Here is a 15000-nt window from a genome sequence, read left to right as displayed (position 1 = left end):
CATATGGACTGAAAAAATTCAGCTTTTGCCTGCAACTGCATGCATACACACATATAAACACACACACAGACAAACACACACACACACACACACACAGAAACATTTTCCCCAAAAAGGAGAGTAATGGTGCTGACAGTGGGGCTTCACAGAAACCAGAGTGGTTAAACAGCTGGTGTGTTTAGTCTGTTATCCAACTGATCTCATTTTCGCTGCCATTATCCAGCCACCCAACAACAATACACACATATAATGGAGATAATACAAGCTTTTCGCACCAGTGCAGCGTTTGCTGAAATACACGGTATAATAGGAAGTTATATTAACACGGCCAGAATTTATAGAGCATTTTTACATTATGCCAGCAAGTGGACTAGAGCTGAGGTCCTGTAGCTGTTTGAGTTGTGATGTACAACGTACAACAATCCTAACAGGTCTAACACAGGTAAGACTAGCTTTCTGTCATATCTGCTGAAACTGTCCCTATGTTCCAGTAGAACTACATGAAGCAGGTCATTAAATAATCAGCTCCTCTGGCTCCACCTACAGCCTGGAGAGAGATTTACAAACATCCACAGCTCCCTGTTCAGATGCACCAATCAGGGCCAGGGGGGGGGGTGTCTAACTGTGTGTCAATCACTGCTCATGCACACGCATTCATTCTCCCTTGTGGGGGGAGGGACTGAGAAGTTGTCGATGTTCACGCCCACTAGTCATTTCCGGGTTAGCTCTCCACCAATCAGATTGGTCATTTGAGTCTGACTGCCGGCAGTGCCCGCCTTCCGACCGAGCATGTCAGGTCGGCCAAAATGAAGGCCGACGGCCCCTCGGACGGACGACGGCACGGAACACACCGAACAGACTCGAGTCACCGACCTCCCAGACTGTCCCACGGCCAATGTTTGGGTTAGTGTGTCAGGCTTTACACAGGTCTTACAAACTAAAGACCCCAAAAGCCTGAGCATTAGCTCGGTCGGTCGGGTGGGGGGTGTGGATGGATGGATGTATGTATGTATGTATGTATGTATGTATGTATGTATGTATGTATATATATATATATAAAAAATGAATGTCCGTTACATTCAAGCCATTGCCAAATGAGTTGCTACAAAGCTAATAAAGACTATCAGCTCCACACGACTCTCTCTGGATTTCTCAGTGTGACTATGTTTAGAAAACTGGTGTCATTTATTTATTTATTACAGGGACAGTGCATATTAATGAACATGTCTGTCAATATGCCAGAGTTAGCCAGAAGACTATTCTTCATTTGCAGTCCCTAGACAGATGGTAAAAGTCACCGTAAAAGAAAGTTTATTTACATATTTACATAACAATTACAATACATTTAGTAAAAAGTACTATTAAGCTAAAATGTACAATAGAAACATAGCAGACCAACAATCAGACAAACCTCAGACAAAGACATGAACACATGCGCGCACACACACACACACACACACACACACACACACACACACACGGCAAGAAGCCAGCAGGGGGCGACTTTCGCGCTCAGATAATCAAGTGAAGACAATTACCTCTTCTGGAGAGTCCAGCATGTTGTTTTAATTCTCTGTGTTCACAAAACCGTTTAAGAACATTGTTGACTCCGCTTGTGAAGTCGCCAGCATAACATGACATCATGACTTTGCGTAAACATACACGGCCACTTTCTTAAGCCAAGTGGCGCGTTATCTGTACGCATTTGGAGCTATCTGCGTGTACGTCTACGCTGTATACAGCGGACGATATAAAAGAGACTTCAGATACAGTATTAGGGGACCACTAAGGTCTATATAAAAGAGACTTCAGATACAGTATTAGGGGACCACTAAGGCCTATATAAAAGAGACTTCAGATACAGTATTAGGGGACCACTAAGGTCTATATAAAAGAGACTACAGATACGGTATTAGGGGACCACTAAGGTCTATATAAAAGAGACTTCAGATACAGTATTAGGGGACCACTAAGGCCTATATAAAAGAGACTTCAGATACAGTATTAGGGGACCACTAAGGTCTATATAAAAGAGACTTCAGATACAGTATTAGGGGACCACTAAGGCCTATATAAAAGCATCCAAAAAGCAGCATGTCATAGGACCTTTAAGCCTAGACAGAAAGTTATCAACCTTGAGCTTGTGCTGGAGGCCATGTCCCTCTAAACGATTATAAAGAAGCCTACTCTTGCCCGACATCTTTTATGATTAGTTACACAAAGCATGTAGTCAGAAATATGATGTCACATTCTCCTCTTCTTCTCGATGTGTCCGGCCTGTAGCTGTAATAAAGATGACCTTTTGTTTCCTTCCATTCCTTCTTTTCTTGGGAGTCGGTCCTCACTAGACAACAATAACTGTCTTATTTGCTCTGTTATATATGGCTGTCCACCACAGTCCCCATTTCTCTGCCAGACAGTTTATGTTGTCCTTGGCTCCTCATCCAACTCACTTCTCCTGATAATTTTCCTCAGAATAGTTAGAAAATAATAAGTAAGGTGCTCATAACTAGGGGTGCACCGACCCAATATTAAGATCGAATATCGGTCCTGATATTGACAAGTTTTGTTAGTTTTTTTCCCTCTGTTGCACGTGTGTTGCATGCTGGGAGAGATGAGTGTACAAATAAATAAGAATTCAGTACATTACATCTGTTATTTTGTCTTTGTTAGGAAAGTCTGGTACCTTTAGTCTCTTCCACATGGTGGAAGGAAGGTATAAGGTGGAAGGTATACAACGTATTACTAATTCAACAACGGTATCAGATCGGTATCGACAGATACACAAAGCCCAGGCATCGGCATCGGGGCTGAAAACGTCGGATCGGTGCATCAGAACAGAACATTTGACAACAGTGTTGACAGCAACAATACAACCCTGTGTCTTCCTCTCTGTGTGTGTCTACATGTCACCCACTGCGCCCATGTGAACAGTTGACCTACTGTGTCCAGTGGCTGTGAGTGGATAACAACGCTGCTGGGGGGTCAACATCAGACTGGCCTATTATCACAGGACACCTTGGTTTGTGCAACAGGCCACACATGTGGTCGTCGTCAACCCGTTCTCATTCTCAGTGGTGGGATGTAACTAAGTACATCTTTACTCAAGTACTTGTACTTGAGTGCCACTTTCTGCTTCTACTCCGCTACATTTCAGAGAGAAATATTGTACTTTTTACTCCACTACATTCATCTGACAGCTTTAGTTACAAACTGTGCTCATGGGGATGAAGACAATAAAGGTAGGGGAGGGTAAAGCTTCAGTGGTGAAGGAGAATCAAAGAGGAAGAGTCAGGAGATAAAGAGAGAAAGAGGGATTCATTTTTTGTATTTATTTTCAGGGGAGATAGCAGAAAGACAGACGGTTATCATCCCCAGACAGGCTCTGTCTAATAGACATCTCTTGTGACTGAAAGCATGAAAGTATTGGAGCGAGACCAAAAGGGCAAACAAAAAATTAGTTTGGCATTTTTAGGCCTTTATTTGACAGGACAACTGAAGACATGAAAGGAGAGAGAGGGGGGGGGGGGAATGACATGCAGCAAAGGGCCGAAGAGTAAACCTCTATATATGGGCGCACGCTCTACCAACTGAGCTATCTGGGCGCCCAGATTGGAAAATTGCTGTCACACCAACATTCAGTGATGCATTGGATAACTTTTTATATACTCAAGCAAAATCAAAAGTAGCCCTCAGTATCTGGTGTGGCCACCAGCTGCATTAAGTACTGCAGTGCAGCTCCTCCTCATGGACTGCACCAGACTGGTCAGTTCTTGCCATCCTGTACCTGTCCCGCAGGTGTGATATTCGGATGTAGCGTTCCTATGCAGGGGTCGTTACACGTGGTCCTTAAACGTCTCCCAGTAGTTCAAACAGAGAGCGTCTGGGGTGAGATGGATCCTTTAGCATCGTATCGCCAGATTCTGGCCAATACACAGCCCTATTATTTTCCAATTCCATTAGTGATCATTAGGTCTTTCTTACAAACCCTGGGTTTTTTTAAAAACCCAGAATTACTTCTTAATTATTTGACTAAGCAGACAAAACAAACCATGACCATTACATTAGCTACACAAGACTTAATAGTGCAGATAGAAATAGCCTCAGAGTTTTAGACCTTTACATCTGTCAGATTGCTTTACATCACATTACGTATGTGTGGTTTTTCTGATGTGTTATCTCTCAGGTTTTGGCTTTTGGTCCTGCTTCTGACAGGAGCAGCTTTGTGACTCACAGCTTACATCACACCACTCGCACACAACACAACACATTATACGTTCCCCATGGTTGCTTCTGCCTGTGTCGGTGTGCGAGCCAACCTCTAATAAGCCCTCACAGCTGCCTCACTAGACTCGCAACTTGGGAGAAAGAGGGCTGCAATTATCTAAGGCGCTTAAACACACAGCTGAGCACGACGACTACCCTCCAGCACAGAGAAGCTAATCCTGAACTTCAGGATGCCCAACTAATCATCAAGCAGCGTCTTTCCTCCACCTGTCAAAACATTTGTTTTTGTCCAGTGTGCCCTGAAAACAACATCATTCCTTCTAAAGCGCCGACAGCAACAGATAGGGTGGAGAGTTTTAAATTAGCTGGATATCTCGGCTGTGAATGCGTCACCCGCCCGCCCACCTGTGAAGAGCTTTTGAAGCGTATTGGGCGTGAGTAGCATGCCCAGCAACACTTTAGGTCCTTCAGATCTTTTTTTAGTAATTCAATGCGACCCTGGCAGCAGCAGTGGCACAGGATGGAGTATGTGGCTGCTGCTCATGCACACTAATGGCGTTTTTCCGTTACATGGTACCTGCTCGACTCAGCTCGACTCTCCTTTTTAGGTTTTCCGTTATGATAAAAAGTCCCTGGTACCTGCTAACAGGGACTTTATTTAGTCTCACCTCCGTCGAGGCTCCAAGCGAGCTGAGGCGATATCAAAAGGTGACGTCAAAACCTCCCGATTGGTCGGAGAGAATCGTCACTAATCACTGCGTCATCATTGCTATAGCGACAGACGGGGGGGGGGCCTGAACAAATCCACCATTTTTAGCCAGCGGTGGTATTTTTGCTACCTCAGCCACATGCCGAAAATCAAAAAAACAACACACCTTCCACGTTCGGTGTGTGCGGCGTCGCTATGATGCCTCACGCATGAGGCGGTACTAAATCTGCAATGGAAAAAGGAGGACGGGGCACCGCGGCCGAGCCGTACTAGCAGTGGGTAAGCGCCAAAAGACAGTACCCAACCCTGGTTAGGTGCTGAAGCTGAAACGTGACCATGTCAAACACACTAAATGTACCAATTGTGATTCCTTACGATGTTTTGTTTGTGTGTCTAATCTTCGGGCTATTCAGCCGATCAACCGCTGGTTGTTGTAATGTGCAAAGATGTAAAGCAATGTGCCAGCAAAGACAGGGAAGAGAAGACTTCAAGCTACAGTAGTAACTAGAGGTGTGAATCTTCACTGATCTCCCATTTTGTTTCGACTATCAGGTTTTCGGTTCGATATCGCGATGCCTCACGATGCGTCAAATACGTTTCTATTAAAGCCATATAGGATATTTAATTCATAGCTTTTCAAGCTTCAAAAACCAAACATTCTGCAGAGCTCTGATACTAAATAAACTGGATACATCAACCTACAGCACTGAGCACACGGCCCTTCCTGAATGTGTAACACATACCAGAATATGTAAACAGAAAGGTTGTGGCACACATTAAATAGTAAACAGAAATAATCGATGATGGCCCGGCCGATTATCAATGCAGCATCGTCCACGTCCACGTCCACATGCATTGATTATTTGAATAATTTCAACACCTCTATTAGTAAACATGTATGTTAACAATGCACTATTAATGATCAGCTTTGCAAATGTTTGATGAGAGGGGAACTACATTCACACGTTGAGTTTTGGTGAGTAACACTGAATGTAAACTAAAATAATGTGATAAACATAATGAATGTAAAATAACGTTTGTATGTTTACAAGAAAACTTTACAGGGCATCCTGTTGTGCTACGTGTCCACACCGTGGCGTTTTGTTTTTGATTATTGTTTGGGGGGGCTTTTCTCTTTAATATACAGTGACAGTGGATAGACGGAGAGAGATGGGGGACAACACTCAGCGAAGGGCAGCAGGTCGGATTCAAACCCGCGCCACTGAAGGACTCAGCCAACATGGGGCGAACGCTCTTACTGGGTGAGCTAGAGGTCGCCCCCACTGTGGCGTTTTTTTGACATCAGGAATCACGCTGCTTCCCAGCATTGCACGCTTGATGGGCTCGCCACTAGCAGATATCAGTTTCTCGTCAATGACCACTGACGAGCAAAGAAAACGGGCTACACCCTCCTACAACCGGGATGGCTGCATCTGATTGGACGAATGTGTTTCTCAAAGCATTTTATGCGAGAAATATGCTATGCAGTTGCTGAATCTGTCTTTATTTTAGACTGACGGTCAATTTAAAAGATTGTCGTGGGTCTGAACTCAACAACAGCAAATGAGGAGCAGGCAACTCCATGCCCCGCTCTTCGAAAGTTGCAGAACGCATTGCCTTGCTGCTTACATAGACAATGAATGGGAAGTGTGGAAATGACGCTTGCCATTGTGAGTGTGTGCCAGTGTCTTGCTTTGGGCGAGCTGTGTGCATGTACTACTTCATCAGTATGTACTGGACTAGCTCTCACTTCTTTGTGGGTTTATTACGGTTCATTTAACTGTACACTGACCTATGGAGAAGTACCGTCTAAAGCAGCAGCGATTAGTCGATCAAAAGAAAAATAATTGTTAAAGTAATTTTGTATGCAAAAATGGCAGAAAATGCTGTTTTTAGCCTCTCCTGCTCTTTTCTGTTTTATATCATATTAAACTGTATATCTTTGAGTTTTGGATCAACAAAACAAGACATTTAAAAGACATCACCTCGGACTTTGATAAACTATAATGGACATTTTTCACTATTTTTTGACATTTTATAGACCAAATGATTAATCGATAATGAAAATAATCGTTAATTGCAGCCCTGGTACTGTAGCCTGGCTGACACCAGACCCTTCTCAGCTGTAACTGAGAGGGGGGAGGTCTGGGGAAGCTTCATCCACGGCCATTTGGTGTAAAGCCCGCCTCAACGGTTGTGATTGGTGTAAAGCCCGCCTCAACGGTTGTGATTGGTGTAAAGCCCTCCTCAACAGTTGTGATTGGTGTAAAGCCCGCCTCAACGGTTGTGATTGGTGTAAAGCCCGCCTCAACGGTTGTGATTGGTGTAAAGCCCTCCTCAACAGTTGTGATTGGTGCCTCGATTTGGAGAAATTGGAAATGGGCTTGAATGGACTCTTGGCCAGACGGACTTGCAGAGCAAATCTCAAATTTGCCGGAAGTTCGTCAGAGTTTTCCCAGGCTACTGGTACTGTCCAATTAAAATAGAGTAATAATGTGATGATATAGCTTCGTGCAGTTAAACAGTAGAGAGTGAAAAGTAACAAGAACACACTGGAACACAATGTGCATTTGTTCTACTGCCAATTTTGCATGCTGGCATCTTAAAATGGCAACAATGAGAGTAAAAATGATTTACCTAGAAACTCTGTAGTGTCAGTGACACTGACTGAACAAAGATATATTGGGTCCTATCTTGCACCCGGCGCAGCACAAGCCCGACGCAAGTCTCTTTGCTAGATTAAGACCGACGCAGGTGTAGTTTCCCGTCCAGCACCCACGTCGTTTAAATAACAAATGCACCTGCACCCATCTGTGGCCCATGGGCGTGCTGGTCTTACAGGGAGGTGTGTTCAGGTGCATTCTGGGCGTGCTGGTCTTACAGGGAGGTGTGTTCAGGTGCATTCTGGGCATGCTGGTCTTACAGGGAGGTGTGTTCAGGTGCATTCTGGGCATGCTGGTCTTACAGGGAGGTGTGTTCAGGTGCATTCTGGGCGTGCTGGTCTTACAGGGAGGTGTGTTCAGGTGCATTCTGGGCGTGCTGGTCTTACAGGGAGGTGTGTTCAGGTGCATTCTGGGCGTGCTGGTCTTACAGGAAGGTGTGTTCAGGTGCATTCTGGGCGTGCTGGTCTTACAGGGAGGTGTGTTCAGGTGCATTCTGGGCGTATTGCTATCTTGAGGCAGCGGAAAGTGATCGTGCCATTGACCAACAAAAACCTGGTCTAAAGTCAATAACGCAGCATTTCATTGTTATTTTAACAGAGCATTAGTAAAATGCTCCAAGGCTCGTGCACAGCACGTGCACACTATGCTTGTTACACACACACAGGGACGCACAGCAGCACACACACATGCAGAAGATTACAAATATGAAGATTACGGTGCAAATCTTCCATCATAACAGCAATGCTCCAAGGTCCAAACGCGCCTGGCTTTTAAAGGGAATGGGAGATGATCTCTGATTGGTTTATTCCATGTTACGCCCAAAACACACCTCTGATTAATGAAGACACTAAGGTCAACCCTTTTGAACCATGCGCCCGGCGCACGGACCCTTTTTACCACCGTCAAACTAGCAAAAGTGGATTTGGACACGCCCTAAACACACCTGCACCAGGCGCTTCACGCCGTGTGCTCAGATCGATAAAATAGGGCCCCATGTGTTAGTGATCTTCATGTTGTTTGGGAAACCGGCTCCACCACTTGAATGCAGCCATTGCAGTATCATTTAGCCACATAAGGACCTATGGAGTCTCAGGTTATGGAGATGGATATTTTTTCACAAAACATGCTCGCTTGCTAAAGCATTAAACCTTTCAGGGTTTCATCACAGTAGCCAGGAGACTCGGTGCTGTGTAAAACGCAAACAACCTTCCATTTGCTGTGTTTGACCAAATGATTGCTTGTGTTTGTTCATCTGTGAGTGGGGTTCAGTGCTTGTGCCAGGGCTATTGTTAAATACAGTAGGGTCTATCTTCACATTATCCTGGCTGAGTGGGCCCAGGGCTGTGCGATGAATCAGGGACTCAATAATAAGCTTATGTAAACGGTACTATTCTGCTTCAGCTGCAGCATGTTAAGGCAAAAGATTACTACTTTGGACTCAAAATTACAGTAACAATCATTCACAGAGGCAAACGTAACTGTACTATTATCATGTGATGAAGGTTTACATGAGCTCTGCTAGCGCCATAAGGATAACTAGAATCAAGATTATGACCAAGGCTTGACATTAACTTTTTAGCTCACCAGACACTGTGGCTGGTGGTTTTCTGGAATTACTAGCCACTCAGCATTTTCACTAGCCATAATTTTGTGGGAAATTCCGTTTAAAAAAAAAAAAAAGAGCTCTAAGCGATGTCATGCGTTTTTTAGGCTACAACATTTTTTGTCACATACAGCAAACATCTCCTCACTATCTGCCTGTCCCCTGAACACACTGTAAAAAACATCTCACTATCTGCTATCTACTATTTTACTCAACTAGCCTACAGCATGCTACTCTGCTAACAGCCATGTTTTACTCAACTAGCCTACAGCATGCTACTCTGCTAACAGCCATGTTTTACTCAACTAGCCTACAGCATGCTACTCTGCAAATAGTGATGTTTTACACAACTAGCCTACAGCATGCTACTCTGCTAATAGTCATGTTTTACACAACTAGCCTACAGCATGCTACTCTGCTAATAGCCATGTTTTACACAACTAGCCTACAGCATGCTACTCTGCAAATAGTGATGTTTTACACAACTAGCCTACAGCATGCTACTCTGCTAATAGTGATGTTTTACACAACTAGCCTACAGCATGCTACTCTGCAAATAGTGATGTTTTACACAACTAGCCTACAGCATGCTACTCTGCTAACAGCCATGTTTTACTCAACTAGCCTACAGCATGCTACTCTGCTAACAGCCATGTTTTACTCAACTAGCCTACAGCATGCTACTCTGCAAACAGCCATGTTTTACTCAACTAGCCTACAGCATGCTACTCTGCTAATAGCGATGTTTTACCAACAAGCTAAAACGAGAGCTGTCAGTTTGTAGTCTGACTGTTTATTAGTTTGCTACTAATCTTTGGAAACTTAGCTACTGCTGGAGACAGACCGGCTCCCCCCCCAGCATGGCCGCTTAATATGCACGTGAATGACGCCATCATGCCGGTGATGTCTGCATTCTTTATTCTTTCTCCTCACTGTGCATTAGGCTTCTGAAAATGTGTCCCCCAGAACAGTGTAGCCCTGCTGTAAGCTTTGTACAGTCACATTTACCTGGGCTTAGCTCTTTTGCATATCCAGTGCAAAGAGCCAGAGGCAAGAAGGGGAAGGGGGTGAAAAATATTAACATTTGGGCCACCAGAAATGTACTTGGAGTTTGGCAATAAAAGAAAAACCTTGGTTTCCTTTTTTTTAGTACACAGCAATAATACATATTTACTATAGCTGTCTACTAAGTATTTCTTACTAAGTATTTCTTATCCGATTACTCGATTAATCGATGGAATAATCAGTATAATACTCGATTACTAAAATAATTGATAGCTGCAGCCCTACACGGCTGACCCCGACAGGTAGTGTTGGCGTGCTGAGGTAGGCGGGTACATTAGCACCAAGCCCTATTCATGACCAGTTTGAAAACCAAAATGAAGACAGACAAGACAAAAAAAAGGCAGAAAGAATGAAATGTTTAGTAACATGATGGCTATGTTTGGCATATTACGATCATTTTGTATTAATCCTAAACCCAGTCAGCCTGGCTCCGCCCTCCTACGTACTTCCGCTCAATTTTCATTTCCCTTCAGTACTCCGTCTGGGTTTGCGGTATATTCTTGGGTTTCTCCGGCCAAATATTTGGCGGTCCAATCAGTGAACAGAGGGAGGGGCTGAGAACGATGACGTTGAGGCCGTGCGCTAGTTTGAGTTGTAGTTCCGTAATGGCGGCGGAGAAAGATGCGAGCGAAGCCTTTTGGTCCGTTGTGGCAACGCTGCTGAATATCCAGAAGTTAAAGCCCGAGCAAGAACAGTCTTTGCTGAGTCGTGTTGGGGGCCGTGATGTTGTGGCCCTCCTCCCCACGGGGTTCAGGAACAGTTTGATTTTCCAGCTCGCTCCGTTAGCGGTGAAGGACTTGGCTAAGGCTAACGCTAGCGATGCTAAGCCGACGTCACGACCAAACGTTAGCGATTGGTTATGGCAGATCCAGAGTGGCTCTGGGCAGATCCAACAGTGGGGTGATAGAATACAAAACCGATGTTATCTTGTCATAGTGTAATAACGACAGTTTGGAGGGTAAATAGGACATAGAAGCTCAAAATCCCATTGATACCCCTTTCCTCTGCAAATCTCACATTTTGAAACTGCTGCTGAAAACGGGTGAATCTGAACAAAGCTAAAAGCTGACGTCAGCATCCCAACTCCTAGTCTTTGTCACGCCCCAACATCTGCATAGACTACACCACTGACCTGAGGTCAGCTTAGTCTTCTGAATCTAGCTAGGTCACGCAGATCTCCAGAGGTCCGCTATTTAATTACTAAATTCACTTCTGAGACTTTATGCGAGAAATCAACTATGTAGAGGTCAAATATGGGCCGTTTTACGGAAATTTTGTCCGACTGTGTATCGCAGTTCAGCAGGGGCTTAGCAGGCTACGTGACAGCGGCCGGTGCTGCCTCGCCGCCCGGCGTGTCCTGCTTCATAGACTCGCTGTGAGCTAGCTGGATCTCCGTCACGAAGGGAAGCCCGCGGCGCTCCATACCTGCGCAAAGTCACCGTTTCTGGGTTACTGGACTACAAAATGCCGAGGCCCTGATGGAGCTCCAGGGCCTGCAGCTAGCCGCAATCTTTACCCATAGGATTGAAGGGACAGTAGCAGCTAACGAAGCCCCTAATGTTCACAAAAATGCATTAAATTGAAATCAGACACCATTGTTAGCGTTATAAGACCTTGGGGTAGATGTTATATAAGTGGCGTGACGACATTCAAACTGTAAATATACTCCAGTTATGCCGGAAGCTGGCAGCCAGCCCGAGTACTCCAGTAGTCCAGTAACCGGGAAATGGTGACTTTCACTGGGTATGGAGGTTACGGTTTTCTCGTCAGACTGTGTGGAGCTCCTGAAGTCCGACACGTCTTACCAAATTTGGAATTAGCCATCAATTTTCGTGAAACGGCCCATATTTGAGCTTTATATAGTTGATTTCTTGCTTAAAAAAAGTCTCAGAAGTGAATTTAATAACGAAATAGCAGACAAACAATGTATACCTTTGCAGTGTCTGAAATATGAGACCTGCTGTCTCGTCTCCAATGTGTTTGTATGGGATTCGCTCAAACCAATCAGCGCGCAGCTCATCTAAATATTCATGAGCAGACCATATTTGGAAGAAAAGCTCTTGTTCCCAATAGAGCCAGATTCACAGGGGAGTTAAGGACCCATAAAATAGCATTTGAGCAATATTCAGCCCAACCAATGTTACATCCCCTATTAGGAGACCTTAAGGAACAGTGTGAAATACCCTATATCATCACTCTATCACCCCTTTAAACAGAGTACCCGCCCAGGCTAGTGTACCAGAGTCTGGTAGGAGCAGGCTAGTGGACCACAGTCTGGTAGGACCAGGCTAGTGGACCACAGTCTGGTAGGACCAGGCTAGTGGACCAACATTTAACATTTGAAATAAACCCAACACTGCTGCCAGTCACAGTTACTATTTTATTTGTCTGATTTCATTTGATTTACCTACAAATATTTAATCCATTCGCCCCCTGAGCTGTGTTCCCCTCGCTGTCGCTACACCTGTCATACGCATTTTAAATGTACAAGGCTCAGTCCTTACCGCAGCGGCCCTTTGCTGCATGTCGCCCCCCTCTCTCTCACCCCCTTTCCTTTTCAGCTGTCCTATCAATTAAAAAGGCCAAAAAGCCCAAAAAATAATCTCAAAAAAAGAGTAACTTCTCACCGACATGTTCTCAGTTATTTAGTGATGGTTTCAGCAAAGCTGCAGTCCAAACTTTGCATGAAAGCTGCAGCTTTGCAAATCTGCATGAATCAACAACGCATGATAATAATATGGAAAAAGGGAACCAGTTTCACACACACACACACACGCAGAGGCACACACACACACAGGCACACACACGCAGACACACACACACGCAGAGGCACACACACACACACACGCAGAGGCACACACACACGCAGAGGCACACACACACAGACAGAGGGGCACACACACACACACGCAGAGGCACACACACAAAGACACGCGTACACACACACACACACAGACAGAGGCACACACACACAGAGGCACACACACACCATTATACTGTAGGTAAACAGAGTTTTGTGTACAGAGGTTAATATGTACAGACTTCTGTGCATTTGAGGCCCTTCCTACTTTACAACTGTTCCAGTGTCAGTTTACACGCGAGTACTAACGCATGAGGCTCATCGGAGAGATGAGTGAGTGGGTTGGTGCGTTGGTTTCAGATATCCGTAGATGTTCGTACAGCAGTGAACAGAAGACAACATGGGTAGGAGAAGAAAAAAATCGATAAAGCATAGTATCACGGTAAGTTTAATATGACATTAAAACAGAAAAGAAGAGGAAATCTCCATTTTTCAGAGGCTGAAAACAGCATTTTCTAGTTGGCGATTATTTTTCTTTCAATCGACTTATCGTTGCAGCTCTATATTTGTGATTCCAATTAATCAAAAACAATCAATACGGCCAATAGTTTTGTATGGAACAATATGTGGAAGGAAGGAAGACCCCCTGAGATCCAGTAAGCTAATGAGGAGTCCTGATAAAAAAAAAAAATGAACAAAAGCATACGCTCAGGCTCATATCAGCAACATGTAGCCCTGTCTCTGACCCCCCTGACCCATACTGCAAGGTGGTGAATAAAAGGGCTGCAACTAACTAACCATTATTTTCATTGTCGATTATTTTCTCAGTTAATTGAATAGTTGTTTGGTCTATAAAATGTCGTAAAATGGTGAAAAATGTCTCAGTGTTTCCCAAAAGCCTAAAATGACGATCAAATGTTTGTCCACAACTCAAAGATAATCAGTCAGTACGCAGTATACCCACTAAGAAAGCTCCAGGATTTCCATATACTCTCTTAAAAATGCCCAATGAGACGCAACAACATACTTTACATGACTTACGTGCAGTTTAGTGTCACAAATTATTTTCCAAAAATGAGTATCCCAAATGATGAGGGTCTTATTTGAGACAGGTTAAGGTTAGGGTTAAGGTTAAGGTTAAGGTTAGGGGTAGGGTAGCACAGGTGCTTTAGCAGGTTCATAATTAATTGAGGGCATGTAGGGGGAATTTGGGACACTAAACTGCACGTATACCCTTTCCGTATTATAGTTTTGATATATTTTTAATTGTCATCTGTGTGTTTTCTTCTTCACATAGGATAAATAAAGGTATTTCCACCGTAAATTGGTGCATAAAAGTGTATCCGAATACAGGAAATGAAGTCTCAATGCTCAAAACTTCCCTGGGGGAGGACACCCAGACCCCCCAACTATGATATGGGCCCCCCTCCCCCAAATGCACATTCTGGCCAATATATATACACATACAGTACAGTATACCCACTACAAAACATTAGACTACACTAATGCAGTGAAGAAATATTCACATGTAAGAAGCTGGAATTGAGAGAAATGTCTCCTCAAACCGATTATCAAAATAGTTGGCGATTAATGTGATAGTTTACAACTAGATTCATCTTTGCAGCCAGAGATAATATGTCTTGTGAAAAATGTGTGAGTGCATGTGATGTGTCTGCAGCAGTACTTACAGTAGAGCACAGGTCATCCACACAGACAGGCGGGACGGAGAGGGAAGCAGACTCCTGCCTCTCCACTCAGGTTTCCCTCACCTTCACACTGATAGAAATCCACAAGAAGCAGGCAGCTCAATCACTGGTATGGACAGACAGCTCCGCAGGAAGATGGAGAAACCTGTCCTCTGCAGCTCACCCTTTCACCCTCCTTCCTTCCTTAAAGCAGAGCGCTGCGAGCCGCCTCACAGGCCAGATAACAC

At 44.3% G+C, this 15000-nt stretch overlaps 1 protein-coding gene across 1 annotated transcript in view; it reads right to left on the bottom strand.

Moving 5' to 3' along the window:
* Window positions 1-15000, bottom strand: part of cdk18 (cyclin dependent kinase 18) — a 53382-nt gene that overhangs the window by 38362 nt on the left and 20 nt on the right. Inside the window, exon 1 of the mRNA XM_078247645.1 lies at window positions 14756-15000. This exon is cut by the window's right edge and continues 20 nt beyond it. The gene's annotated coding sequence lies outside the window, so the exon portion shown is untranslated. The remainder of the gene's footprint in view (window positions 1-14755) is intronic.

Source organism: Sander vitreus, chromosome 4 (assembly GCF_031162955.1).
Source record: "Sander vitreus isolate 19-12246 chromosome 4, sanVit1, whole genome shotgun sequence".
NCBI classification, from domain to species: Eukaryota; Metazoa; Chordata; class Actinopteri; order Perciformes; family Percidae; genus Sander; species Sander vitreus.
This window is presented reverse-complemented; position numbering and strand designations above follow the sequence as displayed.